The sequence below is a fragment of the Leopardus geoffroyi genome, chromosome A2 (genome assembly GCF_018350155.1).
Source record: "Leopardus geoffroyi isolate Oge1 chromosome A2, O.geoffroyi_Oge1_pat1.0, whole genome shotgun sequence".
Classification (NCBI taxonomy): domain Eukaryota; kingdom Metazoa; phylum Chordata; class Mammalia; order Carnivora; family Felidae; genus Leopardus; species Leopardus geoffroyi.
Genome location: NC_059331.1, coordinates 78902880 through 78922210, shown reverse-complemented (window position 1 = coordinate 78922210; position 19331 = coordinate 78902880). Strand labels below are relative to the sequence as shown.

The following is a 19331-nucleotide window of genomic DNA, read 5'->3' as shown; positions in this document are numbered from 1 at the left end:
TTCAAGAGAACAGGTACTAACTCTTCCTTAAATGTTTGGTAGAATTCTCCTGGAAAGCCATCTCGCCCTGGACTCTTGGTTTTGGGGAGATTTTTGACTACTAATTCGATTTCTTTAGTGTTTATAGGAATGGGATTGTTTTCTTAATTTCTTTCTGCTGCTTCAATATTGAAGAAATGCAACAGATTTCTTCTTTTTTTAATGTTTATTCTTGAGAGAGAGAGAGACAGAGCATGAGCAGGGGAGGGGCAGAGAGAGACGGAGACACAGAACCTGAAGCTGGCTCTAGGCTCTAAGCTGTCAGCACAGAGCCTGATGCGGGGCTCCAGCTCACGAACCATGAGATCATGACCTGAGCTGAAGTTGGACGCTTAACCGACTGAGCCACCCAGGCGCCCCCTAAGAAATGCAACAGATTGCTGTACGTTGGTTTTATATCTGGTGACCTTACTGAATCCCTTTATCAGTTCTAGTAGTTTTTTGGTGGAGTCTTTAGTGTTTTCTATATACAGTATCATGTCATCTGCAAATAGTGAAAGTTTTACTTCTTCCTTACCAATTTGGGGGCCTTTTATTCCTTTTTCTTGTTGATTACTGTGGCTTGGACTTCAGTATTATGTTGAATAAAAGTGGTGATAGTGTATATCCTTGTCTTGTTCCTGACCTTCGGGGAAGCTCTCAGTTTTTCCCCATTAAGTATAATGTTTGCTGTGTGTTTTTCATATAAAGCCTTTATTATGTTGAGTAATGTTCCCTCTGAACTTTGTTGAGGGTTTTTATCATGAATGGATGTTATACTCTGTCAAATGCTTTTTTTGCATCTATTGAAATGATCATATGGTTCTTACCCTTTCACTTATTGATGTGATGTATCACGTTGGTTGATTTGCAAATATTGAACCACCCTTGTAACCTAGGAATAAATCCCCCTTGATCATGGTGAATGATTTTTTTTTAAATGTATTGTTGGATTAGGTTTGGTAGTAATTTGTTGAAGGTTTTTGCATCTGTATTCATCAGAGATATTGGCCTGTACTTCTCTTTTTCTGTAGTGTCTTTATCTGGTTTTGGTGGCATGACCTCATAGAATGAATTTGGAAGTTTGAATTTGGAAGTTTTCCTTCCTCTTCTGATTTTGGAATATTTTGAGAAGAATGGGTATTAATTCTTCTTTAAATGTTTGGTGAAATTTACCTATGAAGCTGTCTGGTCCTGGTCTTTTGTTTGTTAGGAGTTTTTTGATTACTGATTGAATTTCTTTGCTAGTAATCAGTGTGTTCTAATTTTCTATTTCTTCTTGCTTCACTTTTAATAGTTTATATGTTTCTAGGAATTTATCCATTTCTTCTGGGTTGTGAATTTTGTTGGCGTATAGTTTTTCATAATATTCTCTTATAATTGTATGTCTGTGGTATTTGTTATTTCTCCTCTCTCATTTGTGATTGTATTTATTTGAGTTCTCTCTTTTTTTGAGAGAGAGAGTGTGTATGCACATGAAATCAGGGGAGGAGCAGAGGAAGAGGAAGAGAATCTTAAGCAGTCTCCATGCTTAGTGTGGAGCCCTATACGGGGCTCAGTTTCACAACAATGAGATCATGACCTGAGCTGAAATCAAGAGTTGGATGCTTAACTGAATGAGCCAGCCAGGTGTCCCTCTTATTTTTCTTGCTAAGTCTGTCTAGAGGTTTATCAGTGTTGTTGAGTTTTTCAGAGAACTGGCTCCTGGTTTCATCAAGTGTTTTATTGATTTTTGTTTGTTTTAGTTCCTATACCATTTATTTCTGCTTTAATCTTTATTATTTCCTTCTTTCTGCTGGTTTGGGGTTTTTTGTTGTTCTCTTTCTAGCTCCTTCAGATATGAGATTAGGTTGTTTATTTGAGATTTTTCTTGCTTCTTGATGTAGGCCTGTATTGCTATAAACTTCCCTCTTAGAACTGCTTTTGCTGCATCCCAAAAGCAACAATTGTGTTTTCATCCCATTGTGTTTTCATTTTCATTTGTTTCCATGTAATTTTTGATTTCTTCTTTGATTTCTTGGCTGACCCATTCATTGTTTAGTAGCATGCTGTTTAACCTCCATTGGTCTTTTCATATTTTATCTTGTGGTTGATTTCTAGATTCTTAGCATTGTGTTCAGAAAAGATGCATAGTATGACTTTGATTGAAAAAAGTATACTCTTAAAAAAAGAGAAAACAATAACAACAACAACAAACAACAAAAAATACCTACCAGTTGCAATTTTGAGTAATGTAAATAATCATGGATTTTTCTGTTTTGCCTGGCTTAATTGCAATTCATTTTTTGTACAAGTGTGATCACTAGCCTATCACATTCTAGTGATGTTTATAGATTTACTTTCAGAGAGAGAGAGAAACTGAGAGACCTTCAGATATTTGGCTCTTTGCATGGGAGAGTTTATTGAGATACAGAATAAAAATTAGCAAAAGGAAATATCCACCAAGTGCCAAAGCATAATCCATGGCCAAATGATTTGGCCTGGCACTTAGAAGTAAAGGTTTGCTCCTTTCTCAATATGCTGAAGATGGATCTATGTCTCCATTCTCTGGGCATCATTTTCCCAAAGCACATACACTGCTTAACTGATGATTGTAGATGGAATTCTGTCCTTCTGTCCAGCTCCAAACTAAGAGATTATTAATCACTTTAAACTTATTCAGAAATAAAAAATCCAGCCAATGGAGAAATCATTTTATAGGTCTATATTATGCTCTGTTTATATTTATTAAGTCCTTACTTATCTTGAGAAAATGATGAAGTCTTACATTTTGTATTTTATACTTTACAGAACATGTTTCATCCATTACCCTGTGAAAATCTTAATAAGAGGAGACATTTATGTTTGGTTTTATAGTTTAAGAAATCCAAGCTTCTGATATTTCTTGAGATCACGTATCTTTATTTTTTGTTTTGTGTGTCATGAAAAAAAAAAAAAAAAAAACACCTTGGATGGACCTTCCTTGACAGTTGGGAGAATGGTTAAGCTCTTAGCTCTGGCTAAGAGTCATGTCCAGTATCTTTATATTCTGACTCCTGAGCCACGATTTGATCCCCAAAAATGGACTGACGAGATTTGCAGGTTTACTGCATTTTTTTTTTAATTTTTTTTTTCAACGTTTATTTATTTTTGGGACAGAGAGAGACACAGCATGAACGGGGGAGGGGCAGAGAGAGAGGGAGACACAGAATCGGAAACAGGCTCCAGGCTCTGAGCCATCAGCCCAGAGCCCGACTCGGGGCTCGAACTCACGGACCGCGAGATCGTGACCTGGCTGAAGTCGGACGCTTAACCGACTGCGCCACCCAGGCGCCCCTTTACTGCATTTTTAAAACAGGGAAGTCCATTGTGCTCTAATTAATGAGTATGGTTGACCCTTGAATAACATGGGGTCTAGGGGAGCTGACCCCCGACATTGTTGAAAATTCCTGTTAACTTTTGACTCCTCCCAAACTTAATACTAATAGTCTACTGTTGACTGGAAGCCTTACTGATAACACATATTACAATTAACATTTGTATGTTAATTGTATGTTATGAGTATTACATACTGTGTTCTTACAATAAGGTAAACCAAGAAAGGAAAATGTAAGCAAGAAAATCATAAGGAAGAGAAAATACATCTAGAGTATTGTGCTGTATTTATTGAAAAAAATGTGTAAGTGGACCTCTACAGCTCAATCCTGTGTTGTTTAAAGGGTCAACTGTATTTGATTCAAGCAGAATTGAAATCAAAAGTATTAAAATGAAAATAAAAAGCCATTAACATTTATTGGACACTTACTAAAGTGCCAGGCATTGGAGAGGACATGCATTATCTCATTTAATCCTCCCAACAAGCCTAAGAGGTGAGGTGCTACAGTCACTTCTATTTTTATAGATTCAAAAAAGGGCTTATAAAGGTTAAGAAAGAAAAATCACAGGTCACATGGCTAGTGAATACCAGAACTATATTTGAACCCACGTGTGTTAGATGCCAGAGCTAAGAGCTTAACCGCTCTTCCAACTGTCAAGGAGGGTCCATCAAAGGTGGGTTTTTTCGTGACACACAAAACAGATACAGGTCAGTTTTATGGAGTGTTTCCTCTGTGCAGACCTAGTGCTGTATGTTTTATGTGCAATTTCTCATTTGCTTCTTACAACAAACGTGTGAAGGAGGAACAGTTATTGCCCCACGATTTTACAGATGGCATAGCTGAGGCACAGAGAAGTGAAGTATCTTGCTAGTAATGGCAGAGCTCATATCTGAACCCAAATAATAATCTGCCCAGAATCTGAGCACTTGAATTCTATCTAATGCTTCAACCCAGGTTTTTCTCATTCTGTTTTGGTCAAAAGCTGGGAAGATGTGACATTGTTCAGGGTGCTCAGGGTTCTTGGGCCTGACAAGGGAGCCACTTGTCTTCTTGGACAAGCTGGTAATAAGCAGACTTTTCCTACAAGGAAAGAGTTTAATAGGAACTTTCTACAAGGACCTGGTGTGAAAAGTCATCTGGAAATATCACATTTTTGTGCTCGAGCAGTAAATATGCCTCCAAGATTTTACTGTAAGGCAGGGGTTTGCACAAGTTAGAAGTGTATTTACTCCCATGAGTCTGAAAAGAGAACAAGGTTAGGTTAAGTAGCTATTAATAATAGTTGACAATAAGAAAAAAATACAGTGGTTGTCACAGTTTCTTAAATAGATTATTAGAGTATTGGGGTAATACTTGCTACTTGTTTATTTTCTTTTAATTTCAGGCACACACAATTAGATTAATAATCTTTATTACACACTGTCTACATGGGTCCTTGTGACTTGTTCATACTATCGATTTAAATCTATTTTAAAGCAAATTGAGAACATATTCTATTATATGCTCCCAGGCTACAGCTCTGGCATGTGGTTTATCTGTGGAGTTTTCCCCACACTCCAGACATAAAACCTAGAGGCTTTGGAGAGTCTGTCCTGAAACCCAGAACATGATGGCAAATGACCCTGCCATTGGTAAGAATCTTCTCTCCTTTCAGCAGGAGTTAATAAGTAAGCCTTCAGGGCAGAGTCAGCCACAGGCTTGATGAGAACACAGTATTCATGACATCCTCTCCAAATTCCAAGGAAATAAAACGAACAAGTGGTGATTTTCCAGGAAAATTGAGGCCATGTTTCCAGGGCCCTCAGAATCCTCATAAGCACCATCCCTCAGCCAATTAAAAAAGTTGCTCACACCCTCAGTGGTTCCTTGGGAGGGCCAGTTGGGACGAGGCCACAAAGTTGCTTCTCATTGGAAACTTGGGGAACCCATACTCTGTCCATGGCTTGGTCAGAACCCTTCTAACCAGGAATTTACAGGAAAAACTTGAAGAGAAATCTCTTCAAAGACTTTTATACTTGTCCCTTCCCCATCATGACTTCCTTTTTCTGTTTCTACGGAAAACAAATGTGTTGCAACTTCCCTACCCCCAAAGTGGATATTAATTGTGACTGGGCATTTTGTGTACTAGTTGATGTCATTGTAAAGACCATGCCTCTGTCAAGGGCATTTGGGTTAGTTTTCTTTTTCGGTTATTTGTCTCCAGTTTGGCAGTGCATTGCAGTGGCTTAGAGTGTGAACTCTGCAGTCATATTGACAGTTTCAAGTTCCAACTCCAACACTGACTAGCACATTTAAAAACAAATCTTTGGTAATTACCACCTCAAGCTGTCGCAAGGATTAAGTCAGACGTCCTTTGTAGCGCATTTAGCACAGCTCTTGGCACATAGTAAGCACTCAGTAAATGTTAGTTGCTGACATTGTAAAACATGATATTATTATGAAATATATATAATTATTATTCCATATCTTAATAAATTTATACTTTTGTTTTTCCTAGCTAGATGCCCTGAAGTAAGATTTGGGGTCCAAGAGTATATGCATTACAATTTTAATACATGGTGTCTAACTGCTACCTAACAAGTTTACAGTCCTACTCTTACTAAAGGGGTGGTCTTCTTCCCAAATCTCAACCAGCATGGGAGATTAGAAATCATTTCACTTTTGGCTAATATGATGGCTAGAAATTGTTTCTTTATCATTCTAATTGGCATTTTACTGATCTCTAAAGAGACTGAGCACACAGATTTATTGGCCATTTTCAGATTTTCTTGTCAAGTCTTAACAGGTTATGTTTGTTCATAGCCTTCGTCTATGGGGTTTTATAATTACTGCTATTTTGACTTAATGCTGCTAATTTATAAACACCATGAATTAAGGATATTTTATAAGTTGAACATATTTCTCTTATTGTATTATTTGTATTTCTTTTCTTTTTCTTTAATTTTTAAAAAATTTTTATTTTTGAGAGAGAGACCACGTGTGCGAGCAAGTGGGGGAGGGGCAGAGAGAGAGGTAGACACAGAATCTGAAGCAGGCTCCTGGCTCTGAGCTGTCAGCACAGAGCCTGATGTGGGGCTTGAACTCACGAACAGTGAGATCATGACCTGAGCCGAAGTCAGACACTTAACTGACCGAGCCACCCAGGCACCCCTATATTTCTTTTCTTTAGTGGTCTTTTGCTATACTGCCATTTACATTTTTCGTATAGACTGATATAACCATTTTTCCTTTATGTCTTCTGGGTATTCTGCTAGTAAACGCTTTTGAATGTTATGCATACGGTAGAATCATGTTCTTGTCATTTCATTACAGCAGTGGCTCTCAATTTTCTGTGGGCCTCAGAATCACTTGAGAAACTTTTTAAAACTATGGTTTTGGGGGGAGGCTTGATCACAGCATTTCCAACGGTGGGGCTTAGCCACATGTTTATTAAAAAGGAGAGTCTCATTTTGAAAAATGGGTGCTGCTTAAAAGTAGGTTCTTAAATTGGCAAAATGTTGATGTAGTTGTTGAAGCTGGAATGTTTGTGTCTACCCCAAGCTAATATGTTGAAATCTTTACCCACCCCCCCACCCGGTGTGATAGTTTTAGGAGATTGGGCCTTGGGGAGGTGATTATGTTGTGGGGTGGATGCTTCCTGAATGGGCTTAGTACCCCTATGAAAGAGACCCCAAAGAGCTCCGTCGTCCCTTCCCCACTGTGAGCACTCAGTGAGAAGATGGCTGTCTGTGAACCAGGAAGAGGGCTTTTGCCAGAACCTGACCACAGTTGCACCCTGATCTTGGCCTCCAGAGCTGTGAGAAAACAAATTTCCGCTGTCTACAGGCTACCCAGTCCGTGGTATTCTGTGAGAGCAGCCCAGATAGACTAAGATACTGGGTGACAGGCACATGAGGGCTCATTATACTGTTTTCTTTACCCTTGAATATGTTTGAGAATTTTCGTAAGTAGTAGCTTTAAAAGAAAAAGTTCTGATAGCATGCAAAGCCCATCAAGGTTACTGTACTAATCAGAGTTGGCTAAGTCACAGAGACGTCATGTGTTAAATCGACCGGGAAGGCCAGCTAGGAAGCAACATGACCATAGCATGGTGGTGTTAAGCAATAAGGTGTGCTGCCCAAAGTGGGAACTGACCCAGAACTGAGCAGCCTGCCAGGACTGTGCTGTACCCTTGGACCCTGAACAACAGGGCCTCTCCTCTTTCAGGTTGCTTCATGGCTTCTCTCTCAGTTGTGTAGGACCCCAGGGAGAGGCAGGAGCAGATACTTCTGTTTCTTGCGAGGCAAGTAAAAAATGGAAATCAGTCTCCATGTCTTCTCTGGGAGGACAGCAGCAGGTGGTGGCAGGGGTAGGGTCTATGGTGATCAGGAAATTGGAAGTGTTTCCATTTCATATCATACCGGCATATCCCCCCACCCGCCATTAAAAATCCTTTGTTAGTTACCATCTTAAATTCACACCTTCCAATTTTATCCCTCTCTTTTTTACCCTCAGTGGGACACTTTTTTTCCTAGTCATATTAATTTCTTTGCCTTGACCCTGATTTGCTTACTTCTTCCCCCACAAGAAACAAAACAGTCAACCTGGGATGCCTTTACACAGACTTTGCCAATGAGTCCTCACCTCTCAAAATATAGCTCAAAAACCAGCTCAGAGGAAGCCCAGGGCAAACTGGTCCTGATCTAAGGACAAAGATAAATAGGTAATTAAAGAAAACCCTCAGCATAAAGGGAGTCTAAATAGAACAGCATACCCCTAGGGTAAAGTGAACTAACACTAGGGAGGAGAGAAACTTTTGACGTCTCATTAGAACCCTTGGAGAGGAGTGCTTGGCTGGCTCAGTCGGTAGAGCAGGAAACTCTTGATCTCAGGCGTTATAAATTCAAACCCCATGCTGGGTGTAGAGATTACTTAAAAACAAAATTTTAAACATGGAGAGACTGAAGAGGACTGACTTATATCCTTACATTGAAAGGAATAATCAGAAAACCAGAATCTTGAAAATATGATTACCAAAGTTAATTTTGACATTCCACCAAAATCTAAAAAAATAGAAGCAGCCAAGGACTGAATTAGTAATCTGGAAGATAAGTTGAAAAAAGAAATCTTCTAAAACTTAGATATGTGATGTAAAAATAGAGAAAAAGTTCGAGAAGGAGGCTGAGAAAAGATCTTAGCAGTGTACCCTCTATATCCTCCAACTGGAATCTCAGAAGGATGAAAAGAACACAGAGGACATAATCAAAACAGAGAAATGATTTGGGTCTTCAGATTGAAAGGGTCCATCTAGATACATACTGGTGAAATTTCTGTCCTACAAGGATAAAAAGAATATCCTTCAAGTTCTCAGAGCAAACACAAGCTTGCCTATGAAGGGACTCAAGTCGAACTGGATCAAGTTCCCATTAGCAACACTGGATTTTGAAAGACCATGCAGTGGGGAGTTCCACATTCTGGGGGAAATATCTGAACATTCAAATATATTTGAAAATACATCCCAGCTAGATTAAGCATACGTATTTTCAGATGCAGGCAGGGACTCAGAAAGATTGTCTTCGAAATACTTTTTCTAGAAGAGTTACTCACAACTGTACTAGAGCCAAACAGAAACAGAACCCAAGAAAGAGGAAAAGATAGGATCCAAGAGACCAATCTAGAAGGACAGTGATGAGAGAAATCCTAGGACGGTGACAGTTGTTTCACACGCGTAGACGGTGGGGAGTCCAAATCAGAAGGGGAAGTCAGAGGGCTCCATGGAAACAGTCTTCAGGAAGAAAGAGTAACGCTGCACAGATCTTGTGATTAGGATCTAGAAGTGTCACTATAGCCGGCTATCAATAACATGGTGGTGTAAAGTCTCTTTTTTCCAACAAGAGAAAGAATGGCCACTGAATAGTTTGGGAAATAGAATAAAACACTCTACAAGAAAGTCCTGGTCTAAATATGAAGCAAATTAGATTTTGAGCAGTTGGTGTGAAAGAAATAGTGATGGGCTCTGAATTAAATATGTTTGAATTTGTAATGAGTACTGGGCACAAACATTTCTCTGTGTTGAATGTGTTGTTTTTTATTCTTGAAAGTGGTTTGCCATTTTTATAGCGTATTATTCTTTACAGATCAGATTTTCCCTAATAGTTCTTTTGAAGAATCACCTAGAGGGCAAACTTAGATATAAAATTTTGTTCTCATTTTCTCTTTTGGTTTCTCCCTCAAAAAATAAAGGAATACGATTTTGTTGTTTTTAACATAGCAAAGGTGACTTTGGATTTTGACTGGACAGTCCTCTAAACCTCGAAATTGGGGAGCAAACTGGGGTGTCTGTGTGGCTCAGTTGGTTGAGCATCTGACTTTGGCTCAGGTCATGATCTCATGGTTCATGGGTTTAAGCCCCACATCGGGCTCTGTGCTGACAGCTCAGAGCTTGGAGCCTGCTTCAGGTTCTGTGTCTCCCTCTCTCTCTCTGCCCCTCCCCTGCTTGTGCTCTGTCTTTCTCTGTCTCTCAAAAATAAATACACTTAAAAAAAATAAAAAATAAATTTGGGAACAAACTTACGGTCATTAAGAAGCATAAACTTTAAATAATATTCACTGATGGCTGCCTGCGTGGCTCAGTCAGTTAAGTGTCCAACTCTTGGTTTCAGCTCAGGTCATGATCTCTCATGGTTTTGTGAGTTCAAGACCTGCATTGGGCTCTGTGCTGACAGTGTGGAGTCTGCTTGGGATTTTCTCTCTCTCCCCCCGTCTGTCTGCCACTCCCCCACTTTCACTGTCTCTGTCTCTCTCAAAATAAATAAATAAGCTTAAAAAATTTTAAATAATATCCACTGACCCTAATATCTAAGCCTCGGAATTTTGTAACTTACTTGAAGAGTTCCTTAGTAACTAACAGGTCTTGTTTGAAGAACTATATACATAAAATTCAGCTCCTTTAGTTTCACTTCACCTTTTTTCCCTGCTAAAGTAAGCAAAATTAAATGGAATAAGTTTTTTTTTTAATTTTTTAATTTTATTTATTTATTTTTTAAATATATGAAATTTATTGTCAAATTAGTTTCCATACAACACCCAGTGCTCATCCCAAAAGGTGCCCTCCTCAATACCCATCACCCACCCTCCCCACCCTCTCCCACCCCCCATCAGCCCTCAGTTTGTTCTCAATTTTTAAGAGTCTCTTATGCTTTGGCTCTCTCCCACTCTAACCTCTTTTTTTTTTTCTTCCCCTCCCCCATGGGTTTCTGTTAAGTTTCTCAGGATCCACATAAGAGTGAACACATATGGTATCTGTCTTTCTCTGTATGGCTTATTTGACTTAGCATCACACTCTCCAGTTCCATCCACGTTGCTACAAAAGGCCATATTTCATTCTTTCTCATTGCCACGTAGTACTCCATTGTGTATATAAACCACAGTTTCTGTACCTAAATGGAATAAGTTTTAAAAAAATATATACAACAGTTATCTCTGTATTGTGGGATTGGAAGGATTCGAATATATGTATGATTTTCCTACCAAGAATATGTTTTGCTGTTACAATAACAACACCCCAAAATATTTAACAAGAAAAATGATTTATACTGAAACTGCCTTAGCAGGAAGTACTTCTTCATGCCCCACATGACCCTAATCATTACTGTCACTCTTACAAATGCACCTTTTTACCGATGGCAGGTATAACTTTGCACATTGATTTCCCCTGCCTATAAGGTTTTCGGTTTCTCAAGGACCAGGCCTGGATATCTACACCATTTCCATTCTCCTGATGGGCTCAGCCCAGCCTCAGGCTGCCCCCACCGGGTCCGAGAGAGATGCTTGGCTTGCACCCTAGGCTATCTCCCATTGACCCTGTGAGGGTGAGGGAGAAGGGCGGGCAACAGATTCAGGCTCACGCAAGCATGGTAATGGAAGCCACACTGCAACAGCTTCAAGCTCTTTGCACCCATCGTTAGGCTTTCAAAATCACATAGAGTATAAATTAGAAGCCCGAATGTTTACTTATGTATCGAATCAGCACAATAAGCAAATCATCAAATGGCAGGAGCAGGCCAAACTCAGAGCCTCTTCCCACAAGAAGCATTTGTGGGGACAAAGCATGTTTTGGAGAAGCAGAGCAGCTCCAGTGTTTGTAGGGATTTGGGGAAGGGTCACCGCCGAGTGAGAGGGCAGTGAACACAGGAAACTCTCAAATGCCGGTGTTCTCATGGAAAGGCCTTTCATGGAAAACAGAAATTCACACTGAATTGATCTCCTCCCCTTAAAGCACCGACACTTCTCCCTGCCATGCTTTCTTGCAGGTGGTGAAAACCTCCAGAGGAGAGAGAGTAGGAGGAAGGAAAGGAGAAAATGGAGGTAGGGCCTGGGAGCTTGAGATGAGGAGGACGAAGTTCCGAGACGCAGGCAGTACTTGGCATGGACAGGGAGTCATGCAGGGCAGAGCAGATCAGAGTTGCTAACTTGCTGTATGAAGGGCTAAGAAACTTCACAGTGATTCCATTTTAAATTAGGCTGTTTGTGAGTCTTCTGTTTCCTTGCTCAATCCCCTTCCTCCCTGGGGATTGGTTGGGGCAGAGGATAAAGATAGAATCCAAGCCAGGCCCTTTTATGTTTATTTCTCCTTCCTCTTTCTCATGACTTTGAACAGGCACATCTATTGCTAGGATGCTCCGGTTCATTACTAAGCAGCAGGCAACAGGTCACAGAAGGAAGGAAAGAAAGAAAACGGGGAGAGAGGCCAAGAATGAGAAAACCAGTGACTTAAACACTTGGCCCCCTGTGCTCGCTTGGCCAGCACATGGACTAAAATTGGAACAATGCAGAGAAGATTAGCATGTCCCCTGGTGCAAGGACGACACACAAACTCATGGAGATTCTCATATTTTTTCAGAGATGATGAACAAGTTCTGGAGGTAGATAGTGGTGGATGGTTCTACAGCAACCTGAATGCGCTTAATGTTACTAAACTGGACACTTAAAAATAGCTAAATGGTAAATCTTATGTTATATATGACCACAATTTATAAAAAGCAAACGCCCTAACAGTTGAGTAAAGAGATGGCATACAGACAAGTCAAGTAAAAGTCATGCAATTATGCTAATAAGTTATAGCAAAAAAAAAAAAAGTAATCTAAGAACACAAATGCAAGCCCTCAGTCATTGTGCATGCCACAGTATCAGCATGGAGTAGTGGCTCTATAGAGTTGGCTCTCACCTGGTTCAAAGTCTAACACTGCCACTTAATAGTTGTATGACCTTGGACCAGACATCTAACATCCTTGAGTCTGTTTCTTATTTGGAAAATTGAAATGACATTGGATTCACAGACATATTGAGAGAGTTAAGATATTATAGGCAAGGCATTTCTTATTTGGAAAATTGAAATGACATTGGATTCACAGACATATTGAGAGAGTTAAGATATTATAGACAAGGCATTTAGCATAGTAAGTGGCTCCTACTCAGCATTCACTAAATGTGTTTCCTTTCCCTTTCTGCACGTGGAAGGTTGCAAAGGCAATGTGTTGTGGGACACAGAAACTAACTTGAGAGATGGTAAGGATAAAATTTTAAAATGAAAAAATATGGAAATAGTATTTAGGCAGTGGTTCCTGAGAGAGGCAGGCCAGGTGTAGCAAGGATCCTCTAAATTGCTGAAAAAAGACCTAAGACTTGTTATTAGAGTTATTAGCTGTTGTAACCAAGCAGCCCCCCCCCACCGCCCTCCAATACAGCAGCTTAAACAAGATAGAAGCTTATTTGTGTCTATTTCATAATCCAGAGGTAAACTGTCTAAGGCTGGCAGAGCAGCTGTGTCATTCTCGATGCAAGGATTTCCATTGTTGGATCCAAAGTGGTTGCTTTAGATCCTGACATCTTCCAGGTAATGGGAAGTGGAGAAAGGGCCAGTGGCCACATCTACCTTTGTTTTAAGGGCATGACATAGAAATGGCACACTTCATTTTTCCACCCACACCCCAATGACCAAATCCTTTCTATAAAGAATGCTGGGGTCAGTAAACTCCAGTGGGAGTCCTGTTAAAGAGGAGGAGTTTGGATGTTGCTCTACACTTAGCCACCTCAACCACACAGCTCATTATATTTTCTCTAGTTTGCAACCACAGGACAGGCTTTCAAAACAACAAAGCTAACACATTCCCCAAAATGGAAGCATAATTTCTTGGTTATTAATTTATTCAGTAAATATTTATAGACTACTTGCTATATGCTTGGTACTATTCAAAACATCATAAATACAGCAGACTGCAAAACAGATGAAGTTCCTGATTTCATTAAGCTAAATTCAGGGGCACCTGGCTGGCTCTGTCGGTAGAGCATGTGACTCGTAATCTCAGGGTCATGCATTCAAGCCTCATGTTAGACATGGAGCCTACTTAAAAAGCAAAACAAAACCAAAAAAAGTCATTAAACTAAATTCAATAGGGGGAGAAGGTAAACAAATACTGGAAAAAAACATTAGATACCAGTAAGTGCAAAGATGAAAATTAACAAGCAACTAGATGGGGTGGTTAGGGATGCCCTTGCTGGGGAAATGATGTATAAGCTGAGCCACTTGAAGAACAGGAAACAGAATATGCCAGGAATGGGGAACTGCAAGTGCAAAGGTCCTGATGGTGGAAAGAATCTGGGAGGGTTTGTGGTACAGAAGGACCCTTGTGGTTGGATTTAGCAGGAGTGGGAGAGAGGAGGACATAAGATTAGAAAGGAAGGCAGGAGCAGTTTGTTCTTTGGCATTTCCCAGCACTGAGGACAGTTGTGCACAGGCTAGGTACCCAACGAGTGTTTGATAAATGAATAAGCTAACAGAGAAAGATCTGAGGCTGTTGACAGCTACCCTCTAATTCATAGCTTGCCTCTGCTTTACTTCAGCAAAGAGTAGGATTGGCCTTTGTTCATCCTACACACGTCTCTCAGCTCCAATCTCTCAGAATCTTCTTATCTTTGTAGTTGATCCCAGAGTCTTTGGTAGCCTAATGTCCTCTCATAAAAAATGGAGTTAGGGAAGGAATCTGGGAAGGGGACCGATATCTGAATAAAACATGGTATCTCCTCCTTGGTTTTCTCTGCTCTTTGCTAAATAGCTCAAGTTCTCTTTTAATTGTTCTCCATGTGGTTTTCCAGATCTGGAACCAGCCTGATAACCTGATGCTCAGAAGTGTCAAGTTTGGAGAGGCAGTATAATTAGTGGAGTGCTATTAAGGCTTTTACCTTTGCGCCAGACTTCCTGGATTTGCATCCCAATTTGGCCTGTTTATGTCTGGGGTACCCTGAGTAAAGTACTAAATCTCTCTGGCCATCAGTTTGCTTATCTATTAAATGGGAGTTAATAGTGATTTCTGACCACAATACCAAGAGCTCTAAAATTTTTGAAAATATGAAGTATAGTTAACAATATTATATTAGTTTCATGTGTACAACACAGTGACTCAACGTTATGAAATGCTCACCACATGTAGTTACCATCAGTCACCATACAAAGTTTTTACAGTGTTATTGACTGTCGGTAATTCTTATGCTGTAATTTTCATCCCCATGACTTATTTTATAACTGGAAATTTGTACCTCTTAATTCCTTTCGCCTATTTTGCCCATTAACCCACTCTGCTCCCCACTGGCAAGCATCAGTTTGTTCTGTTTTTTTTTTTTTTTTTTATGAGTCTATTTCTAGCTTGTTAGTTCATTTGTTTTGTTTCTTAGATCCCACAAATTAGTAAAATCATATGGTATTTGTCTTTTCCTGTCTGACTTATTTCACTTAGTATTATACTCTCTATGTCCATACATGTTGTTGCAAATGGCCAGATTTCATTCTTTTAAATGCTGAGTAATATTCCATTGTGTATATGTACCACATCTTTTTTATCCATTCATCTATCAGTGGACACTTGGGTTACCTCCATATCTTGGCTCTTGTAAATAATGCTGCAATAAAAATAGGAAACATACACCTGTTTGAGTTAGTGTTTTCATTTTCTTTGGATAGCTCACTGTGGGTAGCATGGAAATTTTCACAATATTTATTCTTTCAATCCATGAGCATGGTGTGTCTTTCTATTTGTTTTTGTCATCTTCAGTCTCTTTAATCAGTGTCTTACAATTTTCGTAGTACTGGTGTGTTACCTCCTTGGTTAAATTTATTCTGAGGTATATTATTTTTGATGCATTATAAATGGGATTGTTTTCTAAATATCTCTTTCTGCTACTTTGCTGTAAGTGTATAAAAACATAGTAGATTTCTGTACATTAATTTCATTTCTTGCAACTTTATGAAATTCATTTATTCTAATAGATTTTTTTTTGGTGGGGTCTTTAGGGTTTTCTATGTAAAATATTATGTCATTTGCAAATAGTGATGGTTTCCTTCTTCCTTATCAATTTGGATGCCTTTTGTTTCTTTTTCTTATCTGAATGATATGGCTAGGACTTCCAGGACTATGTTAAATAAAGGTGAAGGGGGGGACATTCTTGTTTTGTTCCTGATCTTAAAGAAAAAGCTTTCAGCCTCTCACCATTGAATATAATATTAGTTGTGGACTTGTCATAGATAACTTTTATTATGTTAAGATATATTTTTTCAACTCTGTTGAGTTTTTACATGGATATTGAATTTTGTCAAATGCCTTTTCTGTATCTATTGAGATGATCATGATTTTTATCCTTCATTTCGTTAATGTAATGTATCATGTTGATTGATTTGTGGATGATTCAGGTTGAACCATTGTTGCATCCTTGGGATAAATCCCACTTGATGGTGGTGAATGATCGTTCTCTCTTTTTTTTAAGTCTATTTTTTGAGAAAGAGAGTGGGGGAGGGGCAGAGAGAGAGGGAGAGAGAGAGAATCCAAAGCAGGCTCCATGCTGACAGCTTGGAGGCCGATGTGGGGTTCCATCCCATGAACCGTGAGATCATGACCTGAGCCGAAATCAAGAGCCAGACACTCAACTGACTGAGCCACCCAGGTGTTCTAAATGATTCTTTTAATGTATTGTTGAATTTGGTTTTCTAATATTTCATTGAAGATTTTTGTGTCTATGCTCATCAGGGATATTGGCCTCTAATTTTTTAAAATTTTTTTGTAGTGTCTTTGGTTTTGTTATCAGAATAGTGCTGGCCTCGTGGAATATATTTAGAATCTTTCCTTTCTCTTCTATTTTTTGTAATAGTTTGAGAAGAATAGGTATTAACTCTTATTTAAATGTTTAGTTGATTTTACCTGTAAAGTAATCTGGTCCTGGACGTTGTGTATTGAGAATTTTTTGATTACTGATTCAACTTGTTACTAGTGATAGGTCTCTTCAGATTTTCTATTTCTTCCTGATTCAGTCTTAGAAGATTGTATATTTCTAGGAATATCTATGTCTTCTAGGTTGTCTGATTTGTTGGCATATAATTTTTTCTAGCAATCTCTTCTAATCCTTTGTATTTTTGTGGTGTAGGTTGTAACTTCTCTTTCATTCCAATTTTGAGTTTTCTATTTTTTTTCTTTATGAACGTGACTAAAGGTTTATCATTGTTGTTTATTATTTCAAAGAACCAGCTCTTGGTTTCATTGGTCTTTTCTACTTTTCATTGGTCTCTTTATTAGTTTATTTAGACTTTATTTCATTTATTTATTTTCTGATCTTTGTTATTTCCTTTGTTCTAACTTTGGCCTTTATTCTTCTTTTTCTAGTTTTTTAGGTATAAGGTAATGTAGTTTATTCTGTATTTTTTTGTTAGCCTGTATTGCTATTAACTTTCTTCTGAGAACTGTTTTTGCTGCCTCCCAAATATTTTGAACTGCTGTATTTCCGTTTTCATTTGTTTCCAGTTATTTTTTTAAAATTTCCTCTTTGATGTCTTCATTGACCCATTGGTTGTTTAGTATCATGTTTAGCCTCCATGTGTTTTTATATTTTTTCCATTTTTTTTTCTTGTAGTTGATTTCTAGTTTCATACTGATGCAGTCAGAAAGCTGCTTGATATGGTTTTAGTCCTCTTAAAGTTTTTGAGAGTTATTTTGTGGCCTAACATATGATCTATCTTGGAGAATGTGCCATTTGCACTTGAAAAGAATGTGTATTCTATTTTTGGATGGAGTGTTTGTGTGTGTGTGTGTGTGTGTGTGTATACACACACACACACACACATATATATATACATACACATACATACGTATATACATGTTAAAATATACATGTATATATATATATGTTAAAAACATATATATATATATACACACACACACACACACACACACACACACACACATATATATGTTAAAACTATCTCATCTATTGTGCTGTCAGAGCCACCGCTTCCTTGTTGATTTTCTTTCTGGATGATCTATCTGTTGATATAGGTGGAGTGTTAAAGTACCCTACTATTATTGTATTAGTATCAAATTTTCCCTTTGTGTCTGTTAATATTTGCTTTATGTAATTAGATGCGCCAACGTTGGGTGCATGGATATTTACAATTGCCATATCCTTTATTAGATTGATCCCTTGATCATTATGTAGTGCCCCTCTTTGTCTCTTGCTGCAGTCTTTAAAGTCTATTTTGTCTGATATAAGTACTACTATCCTGGTGTGTGTGTGTGTGTGTGTGCGCGTGCGCGCGTGTGCACTTCCATTTGTATGGTATATGTTTTTCGTCCCTTCACTTCCAATCTACATATATCTTTAGGTCTGAAGTAAGTCTCTTGTAGGCAGTGTACAGATGGGTCTTGTTTTTGGTTGTTGTTGTTTTAATCTATTCAGTTGCCTACATCTTTTGGAGCATTTAGGCTATTTACATTTAAAGTAATTATTCATAGGTATTATTGTCATTTTGTTAATTGTTGGTTCTTTTCTGTTTATTTCTTCTTATCTTGCTTCCTTATGGTTTTATAGCTTTCTTTAGTGTTATGCTTGGAGTCCTTTCTCTTTATATTTTGTGTATTTTTTACAGGTTTCTGGTTTGTGGTTACCATGAGGTTCATAGTTAACATCCTAAATATATAGCAGTTTAAACTTAATGGTTAGTTAAATTCAAACAAATTCTAGAATCACTACATTTTTACTCCTCTCCCTACATGTTTTATGTATATGATGTCATATTTTACATCTGTTTCTTTTATGAATCCCTTAACTCATTTTCTTTTCCTGTGTGGAAAGTTTCACAGTATGGTACTGTAAACATATTTTCTCTTCCTTATGGTCTTAATAACATTTTCTTTTCTATAGCTTTCCTTATTGTAAGAATACAGTATATATATGTACGACATACAAAATGTGTGTTATTTGATTGTTTATGTTATTGGTAAGGTTTCTGATTCATAGTAGGCTATTAGTAGTTAAATTTCGGGGAGTAAAAAGTTATATGTATAGGATGTCAGCACCCCTAATCTCTTCATTAAGAGTCAACTGTAATTGATTTTACTATTTTGGTCTTTTAACCTTCATACTAGTTTTATAAATGATTGATCTACTACTTTTACTCTATGTTTGCCTTTGCCAATGCAGTTTTATTTCATTTCATAATTTTGTTCTAGTTATGGCCTTTTCTTTTCCACTTAAAGAAGTCCCTTTAATATTTGTTGTAAGGCTGTGTAGTGGTGAAGATTTCCTTTAACTTTTGTTTGGGAAACTATCTCTCCTTTGGTTCTGAATGATAACCTTGCCAGGTGGAGAGAGTATTCTTGGCTTTGAGATTTTTCCTTTTAGCACTTTGAATATGTCATGCCACTCTCTCTGTTTTATAAAGTTTCTACTGAAAAATCAGCCAATAGTCTTATGGAGTTTTCCTTGTATATAACTAGTTGCTTTTGATGCTTTTTAAGATTCTCTCTTTATCTTTAATTTTTGCCATTTTAATCATTTTGTGTCTTATTGTAGACCTCTTGGAGTTCATCGTGTTTGGGGTTCTCTATACTTCTTGGACCTGAATGTCTATTTCCTTCCCCAGGTTAGGAAAGTTTTCAG

General features: G+C 38.2%; 1 non-coding gene across 1 annotated transcript; it reads left to right on the top strand.

Annotated features, from left to right (window-relative positions):
• The first annotated feature begins 12143 nt into the window (after positions 1-12143).
• LOC123607738 lies at positions 12144-12252 on the top strand. Its single transcript, XR_006716887.1, has one exon. It is a non-coding gene; the product is annotated as a U6 spliceosomal RNA (small nuclear RNA).
• Positions 12253-19331: the final 7079 nt, after the last annotated feature.